This window comes from Ursus americanus, chromosome 19, assembly GCF_024610735.1.
Source record: "Ursus americanus isolate L20-20 chromosome 19, mUrsAme1.1.p, whole genome shotgun sequence".
NCBI lineage: Eukaryota > Metazoa > Chordata > Mammalia > Carnivora > Ursidae > Ursus > Ursus americanus.
This window is the reverse complement of record NC_142145.1, coordinates 39,963,631-39,979,617: the sequence shown is the minus strand read 5'-3', so window position 1 is coordinate 39,979,617 and position 15,987 is coordinate 39,963,631.

The following is a 15,987-nucleotide window of genomic DNA, read 5'->3' as shown; positions in this document are numbered from 1 at the left end:
CCCCCTGCTTGTGTTCCCTCTCTCGCTGGCTGCCTCTATCTCTGTCAAATAAATAAATAAAATCTTAAAAAAAAAAAAAAGAAAGATCTGTAGCTGCAGATGGTTAGAGTGTTGACAGAGATAGCCTTCGGCTGTCAATAACTTCAGGAATGATCTCAGTTGCATACAACAGCTTTCTCCTCCATCCCCACTCAATCCTCTGTCACATCACACCCTTACTGAGTGGCCCAGATGTAATAGATGTGGTTACAAAGTTCCATCCATTTCTTTCCAACATGGAGCAATTCTGACAGTCCATTTTAACTCCAGAGTTCCCCCATGATCTCGGGAAAAATTATTGTTGGGTTTGTATTACAGATTGACACCTTTGTCTATCTAATCTTGCTTTTTCCCCTTCTGTTCACATGTTGATCTTGAAGATATCCTTGCCAACTAAACTCCACCTGGGAATCTGCTTCCAAGAGATAGCAATATACAACAATGGTGTAACAGAGAGACCATACAGTTTGGAGTCATAGAGAGCTGAGTTTACAATCTAACAGCTCCATATCTGTGGACAAGTTACTTAACCCCTGTAGACCTTGGTTTCTACATATGCCCCCTCTTCCCTAGAGTTTTTCTTAAAGCAAACAATAGCTCTAATCTATGCATTGTAGTGTAGAAGGGATTGTCTGGATTATCTCAAATTTTGTATTAAATCTCAAGTACTGCATTTCAAGTATTTTATTTTTTTTAATTTTTTTTAAAGATTTTATGTATTTATTTGACAGAGATAGAGACAGCCAGCGAGAGAGGGAGCACAAGCAGGGGGAGTGGGAGAGGAAGAAGCAGGCTCATAGCAGAGGAGCCTGATGTGGGGCTCGATCCCATAACGCCGGGATCACGCCCTGAGCCAAAGGCAGACGCTTAACCGCTGTGCCACCCAGGCGCCCCTGCATTTCAAGTATTTTAAAACATTATCTTGTTTAAATGTGTTTGCACATATACAACTATGTGAGGGTTTAATTCCTTATGCTGTTCAGGAAATGTAATTGTCATATTTTTAAAGCATTCATACAAAGTGGCTATGGTTTGAGCCTACCTTTCTCATAGCTATGTGATGAAACAGTGCAGAAGAAACTTTTCTTTATCTTGCCAGTAAATTAATTTACATACAAGCTAAAAAAGGAAAGGAAAAAATGAATGGAAGTATTTACAATTCAAATACTATCACCCAAATGCATATTAAAATAAATGACTTTTGGGTAGTGTTAATGAACCAAAAGTAATTCAGTTCACAAGTTGAAAGATTGGAATATTCATACATCAATTATTGATGAGTTGTACATTTCAAGCTAAGTCGTTTCATTGCCAGTTACCAGACAAAGGCTAGTATTATCTTTCAGCTAGACTAAATTGCCTTTCATTATCCTCAAAGTATATAGACACGCAAATAACTTTTAGTTTCAGGGCATAATCATCCTTAAAGGATTTTGTTTCTAAGCTTTTTCTTCCTTTGAACTAATGCCAGGTTGTGTCTGTATCATTCCTTTGTTGGCTGATGTTTACTGCTGTTGATGTTTTGTTTTATTTTTACCTTTCTGTTATTATTTAATTTTTTATATATTTCATACTTATCTTGTTGGCAAAATTGTAAGCGTATTGAAGGCAAAGGCAGAGATTTACATTTCCTTCATTGGAATGCTGTACACAATAACACAAATTAATATTTTAAAAAATACTTTATTTTGCTTTTACTCATAACTGGTCACAATTAGTTGAGATATCAATCTTCAGCTTCTTAAGTAGAACAATACCCTATATGCTTAGTCTGCTTCTAGATCAGAGCCAGTAAATGAAGTCATATATTCCCAGTTAGGGACAGTAAAATCGTGGCTCTCTTCTGAGTAAACCTGTTTCAAAAATTCGAGTTAATATAGGATGGTTCTTATCAGTGAGATTTTCAATAATGAAGTTGAAGGTTCAATATAATCAACAAATGGAAAAGACATAAAATCTCTCAAATATTTTGATTTAAAAGCCGCAATTAGAGAGGGTGTTTGCCAAATTTCAGATATTCAGCCACGGAGCAAAAACTCGGCAATCCTCAAAGACAAAAAAAAAAAAAAAAAAAAAAAAGGAATGGATTCTGAAATAGATTATAGAAATAAGTTAATGCATTTGGGTTTTTTTTTAGAGAATAACTTAGCCTTTGAATTACATTTAATTGAAAAATTCAATTCTGATTTTTCTTGAGAAAAGAATGTATTCATGTAAGAAGTATTAACTGCTTATTAAGTAAAACAAAACAGAGCAAAACAAAATTCATCTTTAAAAAAAGGAATTTTGGATACACTACTGATAAATATGATCATTTTTAAAGCATTCATTTCAAAACTGGGATTTTAACCATTCCATTATAGCTGTTAGCATAGTGTTTCTTGATTGGTGAGAACATACCTTCAGATATATTCCATTTACATTTTGATTATTAAAAACACAGGCTTCTGCTTACAGGTTTTCATTTTCGTTTTTTCCTGAAATGGCTCATGTTGAATACATTTTAGTATTAAAGCACTGTTGCGATTCTTTCACTATATGTATCATAATTTGATAGGTTACAGGGAATAAACAAATCAATGATATGAAGGCAATATGACTACTGTCTAGAAGGCCATGTTAGCATCGTGGCATAAAAAATTTATTTCAGTTTTTTAATGCATTATTACCTATTATATGCAGCAATGTCTAAAAGTGAAAATTTCTGAAAAGAACTTCCATTGCATTAGAAGTTATTATATAATCTCAGACTATAAAGGAGCTGATAGGGGAGAAAAGGAAGGGACATTCTTATGTGAAATAAACACAAAAATACAGTGATGCGAGACGTGTACATTATAGTACTCAGCAGATCGAGGCACAGTGAATTGTCTTCAAAAGCTGGCTACATAACAAAGAATAGTCAGGTAATTAATGTGACCATTTTATATTCAGGTTTACACAGGTGGGATCTCATGAAGTATTCATTGAAAATTAAATGGGAAGAGAATTGGACTACACAACCAGTAAGAGGAGAGCTGCTTCCAGACAATGGCACATACATCCCTTTGGAAGGTAGTTCCCCAAATCAGCATTTATCATAGGAGAAAGATGTTAGATTTAAAGTGATCTGAGGAAGGTAGAAACTTTGATTAGCTTTATTTTTTGTAAGACTTATTTTTTAAAAAAGAATAAGCACTAAGTATGTAATTTACAAAAAAATAAGGGGAAAACATTTACCAATCCAAAAAAAAAAAAAGAACCTGGTAAGAGAAAGTTAAAGGAAACGAAAAAAGACATGATAAATAAAAGGCATAACATAAGATAGGGGAAATAATTCAAATAAATAAGTACTCTATATTGCCAGTTAAAAGACAGATATTCTAATATTAACTTTTAAAGGTATAGTTATGTAATTTTATGAAAAAATTAAAAAAACACACAAATGTTGAAATAATATTGGAAAAAAAATACCAAGCCAAAAGCAACTCAAAACTGTACTAGTGTTATTATTGTATAAAATATACTTTAGGGGAAAATAGTAACAAAACCTAAGGGGCACCTGGGTGGCTCAGTCAGTTAAATGACCGACTCTTGATTTTGACTCAGGTCATGATCTCAGGGTCCTGAGATTGAGCCCTGCTTGGCTCTGTGCTGGAGGTGGAGGCTGCTTAAGATTCTCTCGCTGCCCCTTCCCGATGCGTGCTCTCTCTGAAATTAATTCGTTAATTAATTAATTAAAGAAAAAACTTAAATTCACCAGGATGATAAAAAACTGTATAACCTAGGTGAACATAATAATGTATCTTCACATATATAAGGAAAACTTGACAGAATTGCAGACAGTTATGGACAAATCTAGCATGATAAAAAGTCTTCTAACATCCCTACTTCACTAACTGATAGGTGATGTGGACCAAATATGGTTTTGCAAGGTTTGAAAAACGTGATTGACAAATTGGTTTAAAAGACCTATATCTATCTATGTTACCTAGTTCTAGCAATTATAGAATCCTTATTCTTCTCAAGCATACAAGAAACATTTCTGAGAAAATAAAACAATATCTAGGCTTTAAGACAAGTCTGAAAATCTTTAAAAAAAAATCAATCCTATAGACCATGTTCTTTTATTCTATCGCAATTATTTTTTAAATGAAATAAAGAGATCATTGAAAACATAAACAGTCTGTAAAAAGACATGATTAACTTGTGGCTGGTCTCTGATACAAAACTATGCTTATCCCCCGGGACTCCTAGAAGTCTGCTACCGACCCCTGGCCAAGGCAAAGATGAGATAAAATATAGCAGCTAGTGATTTAAAATATGTTATATAAAGTCCAGAGTTCACCTAGGGTCACTCTCTATTAACCTGTCTCTATTATTTACTGAAAATATATAGGCTGATTCTTTGCATCTGGTTTTAACCACTTCCCTGGCCTGGCTTTATGACCAGTGAGATACAAAAGACTTGGCCTTGTACCGTGGCTTCCTTGAGACCAGGGCATCTTTACGTGTATCTTGTTGGTTAACGATCTGATAATAAAGCATCACTGACAATGGATGGTGGGAGTGGTGCCTGGAAGTTGTCAGACCTCTCTCTGTTTATCTGCCATATGACACCTTTAGTAAAAGCCCATGTGAGTATGCTCGGTGAAGTCTTACAAGTCCCGTCAATGACCGCACCCTGTTACTACAGCACTTGGTGCTGCCAGAACAATTCTATGAGGGAGGCTTTGGGGAATCTACCAGCTCAGCTTTTGCAAATGAAGTTAAGTGAAGGGGAGAAAATGGATTTTTCAGGAAAAAAGGAAACAATAAAAATAAAAAGGGTGAAGAAAACTTTTGGACAATTAAACTGAATGAAAATGTTCATTAAAAATTACCCCAAAAAGGTGATAGATGGAGTAGCTGCTTACATTTTAATGGATCAGTATAAATGAATAGATTATCTGGCTACTCTGTCAACACCTCAAATCAAACTAGAGAAGGACCCTATCAGAGTCTTTCAAATTATCCTAAGTTTTGTGAATATTAATAACCTGATAATGACCCAAAGAGAAATCTACAGTGCCTGGGCCCTGTGCTGATTAAAAATGTGTGAGATCGAGGAGAGAACTATGATTCTGAGAAATGTGATAACCATGGTTTCTTGTGCAAACTCCGGCAGAGAAACTGCAGTCATCCTTTGCAGGTTTGAGTAAAGTAGCCCAGGGAGATGAAGACAGCTCTGCAAGGACTGCTGGACATCGGTGCACAACCTGTTGTCATAATCTAAATACACTGATGAAAAGTTAAAGGTCAGTATAACCAAATTACGGAGATACGATTATGCACCTGCAGAAGGTTTATAACTGAACGTATGTCTCAAAATAAGAATTTATTAAGAAAAGCTATGAATAGTTGTTGCTTCCGCCTACTTATTGAGACATGCAAGAATAAGAAACCAAACCACTGAGGATCAGAACCTCACACAAACCTATTCTTCATTGTGATTTATTTATTTATATTATTATTTTTAAAGATTTTATTTATTTATTTTAGAGGGAGAGAGAGAGTTGGGGAGGGGCAAAGGGCGAAGGAGAGAAAGAATCTTGAGCAGACTCTCGGCTGAGCATGGAGCCTGACCAGAGGCTTGATCCCAGGACCCTAAGATCACAACCTAAGCCAAAATCAAAAGTCGGTCGCTACTGAGCCACCCAGGCACCACTCTTCATTGCGTTGTAAAAGGGCATGTAAAATTGAAAACTTTAAAATTAATTTAAAACAAAGTAGAATGCATGGAGACATCAAGAAATTTTAGGTTTAATTAAGAATATGTTAGACATAGATGTGTTTATGCCCACAAATTCCTTCTTTAACAGTACAGTATGGAGTGTGAGAAAGGCTAATGACTATTGGAGATTAAGAATTATAGAGATTTTAATAAAGTAGTAGTCCCATTGCATCAATTATGTCCAATACAGTATTAACACTCAAGTTGTGCTACTAGTTACAGAAGACTAGTATTCTTTTTGTTTTTTTAAAGATTTTATTTATTTATTCAACAGAGAGAGAAATGGAGTGCATAAGCAAGGGGGAGCGGCAGGCAGAGGGAGAGGGAGTAGCAGACTCCCCCCTGATCAGGGAGCCCAACATGTGGCTTGATTCCAGAACCCTGAGATCATGACCTGAGCCAAAAGCAGTCTCTTAACTGACTGAGCCACACCGGCACCCCACAGAAGATTGGTATTCTGTGATCTATGTGGCAACAGCTTTAAAAAATTTTTTTCTATATCTGGGGAAAAATTAAAGATAATGTGCATCCATGAGGGACTGACTCCAGTAGACATTTACTCTGCTCCTACAAGGATACTTAAATTCTTCTATTTGTGATAACCTAATAAAAATAGGCTTAGATTTTTATTCAAAAGGGAAGTACATTTTAAAAACAATTATAATGATAATACAATATTGATATTCTGATCAGAATATTAATCTAAAACTGAATATTAAAGTCTTGTTGATCTGATGACCAACAGAGAAATGCATCAAAATGTTTAATAGAATTAATAATAAATTCATCTTTTAAATTCTCATCAAACTACAATTACAGGGGAATTCTCTTTACCTGATGAAAGCTATATACCAAAACCTTTCAGACTGAGGGCTTCAGAGGGAAGGGGGGTGAGGGAATGGGATAAGTTGGTGATGGGTAGTAAGGAGGGCACTTATTGCATGGTGCACTGGGTGTTATATGCAACTAATGAATCATCGAACTTTACACCAAAAACCAGGGATGTACTGTATGGTGACTAACATGATATAATAAAAAAACATTAAATAAATAAATAAATAAATAAATAAATTTAAGTTTGTAAAAAAAAATCACATGAAAGCGTCACACTTACAAATTTCAATAAAAGACAGAACAAAGATAAAGATGACCTCTAAATCCCAATTATTTCACATTGAACTTGAAACTCTAGTGGCTAGCCAATTACATATGATAGAAAAACAGAAATATGAGGGAAAATATCTCAAAGGAAAACAAAACATAGTTATTTGCAGACTCTGATTGTCTATAGGAAAATCAAAGATAATCTATAAATTATTAGAGCTAACAAGAACATTCAGCAAACTTGTTGTATAAAAGACCAGCAATTAAGAAATAACCAAAAACAATGTAGTAGTAAAAATTACCTAGTCACAAGTCTAAAATAAACCAAAACATTTAGGAGGTAATAGTAGACATATATGTGTAAATTCTTTATGAAATAAAAGATGATGAGGTATTGAAGAACGGAAGAAGCTCTGAATAAACGAAAGTGTATAATAAGTTCATGAATGGCAGACTTTATGAGGCAAACAAGTCATTTTCCCAAAATTCATCAGTGCAATGTAATCGCGGTGAAAATCTCAAAAAGGATGCCTTGTGGATCTCGGACAAACATCCTAAACTTCATGAGAATGAGACAAAAATAGGCAAGATAATTCTGGGGCGAAGAGTAAAGAAGAATAAAAGGTTCCTTCTTGTCAGATATCACAACTTGTTATAAATGTGATTCAGGATTAAAAAGAAAAGACACAAGTGGAACAGAGTAGAGAACCCAGAAATAGGTCCAGGCAAATAGAAGATTTTGGTAGAGGGAATGCTGCAAATCAGTGGGCCAGTGTAAGACTATTAAGCAAATGATGTTAGAATGATAGTCTTTGCATAAAGGAATAAAATACTCAGTCCTTATATTATAAAAAGTAATTCCAGATGGAGGAAATAACTTGGAGAACATGTAAGTTAAAAATATTAAAAGAGAGTGTAAAAGAATATATCCCATATATAGTAGTGAAAGATTTCTTAAATCCAATACATAAGCAAATCTTATAAAATGAAGTTTGATGAATTTGATTATATCAAAACTATGACATTCTGCATGACTAAGGACACGTAAAAAAACAGTTAAAAGATAAGATAGAGCTGACTAGGAAATAATAATGCTAGTCTGTAACAGATAAATGATTTTGATCTATTAGCATTTCTGAATTCATTAAGAAAAACATAAATCCCAATAGGAAGAAAATGACAAGATTCAGTGAAAAGCAATTCACTAAAGATGAATCCAAGAGTCCAATAAAAATATTAGGATATGCCCCCAAACATTTTTTGACTAATCCGAGAAGCAAAGAAAATAATATTTCTTATTTATATTGGTCAGGTTTTTTTTAATTTGATAATATCACATATTGGAAAGGATTTGAGGGAAATTGTCATACATAGCTATGAGAGTATAAAATATTACAATAATTTGGGAAAAAATTGGTGATAACCAGCTGTGGATTAATTATATCTTTCAAACCAGCCATTCTAGTCTACATATAAACTATTTTAAAAATTGGTGCACGAGTGCACTAAAATATATGTACAAGGATTTCCATTTTGTTTCTTTTGTAATAGGAAATAATTGAAAATAATTTTATATGTCCATCAACAAGCTCACAGGTAGAGAAAGTGTTTTATCTACTCTATGGATGAATACCTAGAAGAAAAAGAATGAACTACATAGCATATACTGATAGAATAGAGGGCAAAATGATAAAAAAAAAAAAAAGGAAATTACAATATTGTGCTCAATATTTAAATGAAACTCCATAAAGTAATATGATATGTTACACTCATACACATACATACAGAATTAAGAGAGATACTGGAAAGTTACACAGTGTGTGTTAAGCATTGCTTCTAGTACTATAAGGTACAAGGGTATAAGATATGGAAGAGGGATACAGGTAAATTTAGCTTTATTTACAATGTTTTATTTCGTTACAATAGACTTAGAACAAATACGATAAAATGTGGCAAATATAGAAAAACAAAAAGAAGTAAGTACTACCAAAAGAGCATTAAGTACCACCAAGACAATTGAAATTTAGTGAATATCATTTCAGAGTTTTGTTGTTGTTCTTGATGTTACTTTTTTTAATCAGAAAAGAAAAGGAAAATGGACTTGAAACGCTTGAGATTATAGTTTGGATGAGTTTACAAGTAAAGCGAGAATTTACAGGAGAAAATATTTTAAATACACCTTAGTATTGTGATTCTGAATCTCTTTTCCACCCAAACTACCTCATTGTTTACCTTTTTCTATGCAACTCATTTTCTAGGACAACAAAGTTTTACACATTAGAGCACATGTATTACTGTGTCATACCATTTCATTTTTTTCCCTCTACTACTGATTCAAAATACCAGTACTTCTCACAACATAGCTGAGAAGATTCTGCCTAAGATATTTTTAGTATTTTGCTTAAGAATTGAGCAGAGAAATAGATTTTTTTAGCTTCTTTGCTCAGAGTGTTTGTTTAATTCAGTTTAAGTTTCACTGTTTAACGATGAGTTGATATCTTTCATGTTTGTTGAACACGGTTTCGAACACACCCATGTATTGACTACTTCAATCATGTGGTAGTGAATGAGATCTAATTGCAAACTGCTGGCAGCAAATAAATTGCAAGATTGATTTTTCTGATAAAAGAATAAACCATTTGAACCTTTGAATCTACAAATCTATGGTTATGAAAAAACAGCATGCATTATATGGCTCCAAGCAGGGTTTATGAAAGATGAGTGAGGAGAGTTTGTTCTATTTTCATGCTCAGAAATGTGCTTCGCTATTACATCCTATAAAAAGGGCAAGAGATCAGTTTACTTTGATAGCACATAATGGTTTTAATCTGCTACATTAAAAAAAAAACGAAAACAAACAAAAAACCCCAAAACCTCTTTAAGGCTGAACTGATGGGAATGCACCACACCCTCTTCTCATGCTTTCCAGATAAAAGTCGCTTATAATTAACGTGTTGGCGAAGAAAATACTTTCATATATGAACCTTAATGTTTCTTTTGAAAATAAAGAATCATCTGAAAAACAAAGGCATTTCATCTGCTTGCGGTCATCTTAACATATTTTTTGTTATTGCCCTTGTTGCTATTTTCTGAAACACACCATATTCTTGTTTCTTGGAAGTCAACTGAATGATTTTTCTACTTAGAGGTATTTTGGTCTTCAAGGAACTCTCAGTAAGTAATCCTAATTTCATACCTGGGTAATAATTACTTCTTCAATCAGTTTACTTAATATTAGTACCATATTATTTGATAGTTTCATGTCTATGCAGATATAAGTAAAATTATAGAGCAAAATATAAGCATAAACATAAGTAGGTAAAAATCAAACCATTTCACATCACTGCACTTAGTGTCTACATTATAGATAGGAAATAATTTCTGCGGAGAATAGTTCACAGGACATCTTATACTAGCACTCATCCAGGGAATTTATTAGAAGCATATCTGTTTGTGAAAAATAAAAATTTTATATGCAGAGACTATATAAATTCATCATTTAGCAAATATTTGCAAATCTATGATATCGCATTTGTTGTGCTTTGCCATATTAAAAAGTATAAAAGATATGATTTCTGGCCTTGAGGTCTAAATGTTTTCTTTTCTCTTCTTTTGAAAAGGAAGTTTTTCACTACAAAGGCAATGAGAAGGAAACACATGAAAAAACTAGAAAGGAAGTAGCATGGCACAAATAAATACGGTATGAATTTAGTGGGGATCAAAATTGTGGGCTAATTATAGACGACTGCATCTTAGGCTTGTTTTTGTAATAAAGATAAGGTTGGGATTGGCCAAGAGAAGGTCCTCAGAATTATGAGGATATGGAAATATTATGGAGAACGTTTATCTTCCAAGTGAGTCCTGAATTAGAACAGTATTGGAAATTTGAAACACAGGTTAAAGAGATTAACAAAACAAAATAAAACAAAGCAAACACTAAGAAAATAAAAAGAAAACAATTATAGAAGTGTTGAATTGTGTAAAAGTTACAAGAAAGTTTTGTGTGTATGCCAAAGGAGTGATCAGAGGACAGGAAAAGAAGTGGAGGGCTCAGTATTTAAACACATGAGATGTGTGACTGACTGTAAGGCAAAAAAGAGAAAAGTGTCTCTAGCAAGTAGCAAACTAAAGACTTTGAAACTAAAGGCTTTGAATCAGTAATCAAAAATCTCACAACAAAGACCACAACCAGACAGCTTCACTGGTGAATCTATCAAACAGTAATACCAATCCTTCTCAAATTCTTCTTCCAAAAATAGAAGAGGGAGAGACTCTTCCAAACTCAGTTCATGAGGCCAGCATTACCCTGATATCGAAACCAGACAAGGATGCTATAAGAAAAGAAAATTATAGGCCAATATTCCTGATAAGCATAGATGCAAAAATCCTCAATAAAATTTTAGCAAATCAAATTCAACAATACATTAAAAGGGTCATATACCATAATAAAGTGGGATTTATTCCTAGGATGCAAGAATGCTTCAATACCTGCAAATCAGTCAGCGTGATACACCACATTAACAAAATCATCTCAACAGATGCAGAAACGCATTTGATAAAATTCAGCATCTATTTATGACAAAAACTCTCAACAAAGCAGGTACAGAGGGAGCATACCTCAATGCAACGAAGGCCATAAATGACAAGTCCATAGCCGATGTCATACTTAACGGTGGAAAACTGAAGCCTTTTCTTCTAAGATCAGAAAGAAGGATGCTCATTATCATCACTTTTGTTCAACAAAGTATTTTCCAATACTTTGAAGTCCTAGCTACAGCAATTAGACAAGAAGAAAACAAACTAACAAAACCCCCATCTGATTAGAAACAAAGAAGTAAAACTGTCACGATTTACAGATGACATGTTATACATAGAAAATCTTAAAGACTCCATCAAAAATGTCAGAACTAATAAACAAATTCAAAAAAGTTGCAGGATACAAAATCAATCCACAAAAATCTGTGGCACTTCTATACACTAATTATGAAATACAAGAAAGAAATTAAGAAAGATACCCCATTTGCAATTGTATCAAAAAGAATAAAATACCTAGGAACAAATTTAATCAAGGATGTAAAAGACTCGTATATTGAAAACCACAAGAAATTAATGCAAGATATTGAAGAAGTCACAAATACATGGAAAGATATCCCTTGCCCATGAATTGGAAGACTTAATATTGTTAAAATGTCCCTACTACCCAAAACAATCTACAAAATCAGTACAATTCCTATCAAAATTCTGATGACATTTTTCATAGGAAAAGAACAAACAATCCTGAACTAGTTTGTGATAAAAGAGCCATGAATATACAATGAAAAAAGGACAGTCTCTTCAGCAATTGCTATTGGGAAAATCAGACAATGACATAGAGAACAATGAAACTGGCCCACTGTCCTACACCATCTAATAGAAAAGTTAATTCAAAATAGTTTAAAGACTTGAACATAAACATGATATCAAACTCTGAGAAGAGAACATGAACAGTAAGCTCCTTGACATGACTTTTGAATCTGACACCAAAAGCAAAAGAAAAACAAAAATAAAGAAGTGGGACTACATCAAACTGCAAAGCTCTGCACAGCAATGGAAACCATCAACAAAATGAAAAGACAACCTACTGAATGAAAGAAAATATTTACAAATTGTATATCTGATAAGAGGCAAATATCCAAAATATATAAAGAACTCATACAGTTCAATAGCAAAAAAAAAAAAATCTGATTAAAAAATGAACAGAAGATCTGAACGCATATTTTTTTCAAAGAAGACATACAAATGGCCAACAGGTACAGGAGAAGATGTTCTATGTCATTAGTCATGCAAATCAAAACCGCAAGGAGATCTCAGCTCACACTTGTTAGAATGGCTATTATCAAAGACTAGAAATTACGAGTGTTGGCAAGGATGTGGAGAAAAGGGAATCCTTGCACACTGTTGGTGGGAATGTAAACTGTTACAACTACCATGGAAAACAGCATGGAGGGTCTTCAAAAAATTAAAAATAGAACTACCATATGATTCAGCAATTCCTCTTCTAGATATTTGTGTGAAGAAAATAAAAACATTGACTCAAAAAGATATATGCACCTCATATTCATCGGAACATTATTTATGGTAGCAAAGATATGGAAACAACCAAAGTGTCATCACTGGATGAACGGATAAAGAAATTGTGGTATATATGGACCGTGGAACATTATTTAGCCACAAAAAAGAATAAAATCTTGCCATTTGCAACAATATGGATGGACCTTGAGGACGCTATGTGAAGTGAAATAAGTCAGACAGAAAAAGATGAAGTGCTATCCGGTCTCTCTTATTTGTGGAATCTAAAAATAAATGAATAAACAAAAACCAAGCTCACAAACTCACAGAACAGATTGGTGGTTGCCAGAGGCATGGGTTGGGGGGATGTAGAAAAATGGGTGAACTGTTGTTTTGTAAGATTTTTTTAGTTTACATAAATCAGTCAGATACATAGATGATAGATAGATGATAGATAGATAGATAGATAGATAGATAGATAGATAGATAGATAGATGATAGATAAGGTAACCACAGCAGAGCTCCAAAAGTGGACAAAATGTCAGCCTCAGAGTGTCTTTTACACAAAAGGAGGGCCCTAATTGGGATGGACTGCAATTCTGAAAAACAGGACAAGGAAATTTGGGTCAATGCACTAAAGAAACTTGAAATTCTAAATTCCCCTGAGCCTACAGACGTGACCTAAAACAAACAGACAAACAAACAGGCTTTCAATTAAAGAAAAATTTATACTGAGCGAGGCAAAGAAAATGCAGGTATACAATTAGGAATTCCTTTGCTTACAACCGCTGATCTAGGTTCTTTAAGGAAAGTTGAACAAATTTAATTCCATTAATGAGAAGGTACTCCTTGACAGATTAGTATGGCGATGTAATAAAAGATGGATTCAAGGGAAAAGAAACTTTGTTTTCAAATAATCTTCTGCTGGGGTTACGTCGGTGGCTCAATCAGTTAAGCATCTGCCTTCAGCTCGGGTCAGGATCCTGGGGTCCTGGGATCGAGCCCTTCAACGGACTCCCTGCTCAGTGAGGAGCTTGCTTCTTCCTCTCTTCTCTGCTGGTGCTCTCTCTCTCTCTCAAATAAATAAAATCTTTTAAAAAAATAAAAAATAAAATAATCTTATGCTGTAATCCAGATATGAGGCACTCATAAATAACAGGACAATGGCAAAGTTCAAATAACAGAGACAGCCTTATTTCTTATTTAATGAAGTTTATCAAATATTTGAGAATAATATTTGGAAGGCATCTGTCAGAACTCCAAATAGGCAACCAGTTAAGGTCATCAAATCCAGTATTTCGCTCTTTTGCTCACAATTTTTACCTTCCTTTTTCATTCCTCATTGTGATTACTCAAGGTTTTTGTTGTTTTGGGGTCATTCAGTCCCGCAGGCAACAATTCTGTTCCATTATTTTGCTTTCTGCTGTTGAAATTACCTCTTTTTCAGTAATGATGCTTGTCTGAGACGTGAAACACCCAGACGCCGCAATGATGAACGTCATTTAAGTACCTGAATAAACAAACTTATCTTAGGGCTATCCATTTTTCTTTTTGAAGCTCTCTGAAACGTTTTTAATGTATCACCCATTGTTAACAACTTCATCATGTTTCTAATTAATTGTGTCCCCTTCTGGGCTAAGAAGTATGCTAACAAAGCATTTCTGTGGTTGGGGAAGGAAGTATGGAGAATTTCCCTACAACTTTGTTTTCTAGATGTCAGGAAGAAAAGCCTGAAGTAAACTCCATGCTCTATGTGCTTCTCATCTAAGGTAGATATAGATAAGGACTGCCCGCAACAGGGGCACCTGGGTGGCTCAGTTGGTAAGCGTCTGCCTTTGGCTCGGGTCATGGTCCCCGGGGCCCTGGGGTCGAACCCTGCGTCAGGCTCCCTGCTCAGCGGGGAGTCTGCTTCTCCCTCCGCCTCTCCCCCACAGCTTGTGCTCTCTCTCTCACTCATTATCAAACAAATAAATGAAATCTTAAAAAAAAAAAAGAATAATCACAGCAAAAAATAGTTTCCAGGTTGCCTTTTATATTTACACTCATCATATAAATTTCACTCTGCATCTTTTTTAAAAATAAGTCCTCATTCCAGACTCTTCACCTGTCTGTCACCATCATTGGCTTATGAGCTGACTATGACTGCTAGCTGGTAAATGGTAATTGCAGTTGGAATCAGCCTTGAGTCTCCCATTTATCTCGCAGAATCTGTCTCTTTTTAGCTGTTGGAGCCCTGCATTTTCTTTCCTGACTCAGTAACCATTAGGACATGAGCCTTCCTCTAGATTCGGAGACAGCAATATCAGGCAAGTGTTTATTAAAATAATACATATACGTTTGCCAATATTTTTGCACTGGGGAGGCCTCAAACTAAAACCAGGCTTCCCGCCCTCAGGTTGATTCAATTTTGCCTCAGACCAATCCCTTACCAAAGACTTGAAGTGGCCATATGCATTGCCTGAAGGAATGGTCTTTCTCACTTTCATCCATAAGGCAATACAGCTTTGATGGCATTTTTGAAAGGAGAGACACAAGAGATTGAATAATGTTATTATGTAATATCATGTAGCTGAAAAATATTACACCATTATTACTAGTCTCTACTGAATTTGTTCTTAGGCGCTCTGCAGTCCATTTGTAAATTCTTTCATATGTAAATTACTATTATTTTACTGTAAATTTCTTCTTTTTAAAGTTTTAATTGTGATAAAATACACACAATATAAAATCTACCATCTAACCATGTTTAAGTGCACAATTCAGTGGCATTAGATATACTCATTGTTTCGATATTGTCCTCATTATCCATCTTTTATCCGGCAAAACAGTAGTCCCCACCTCACACCCTTTTAAACAATAAAACACTTTAACACCCTTTTAAACAAAAAACCCTTTTAAACAATAACCCCCACCTCACACCTATCCCCAGCTTATAGCAACCATAATTCTACTTTCTGTTTCTAAGCATCTAACTACTCCAGGTACTTCATCTAAGTGAAATCATACACTATTTGTCTTTTTGTGACTGTTTCATTTCACTTAGC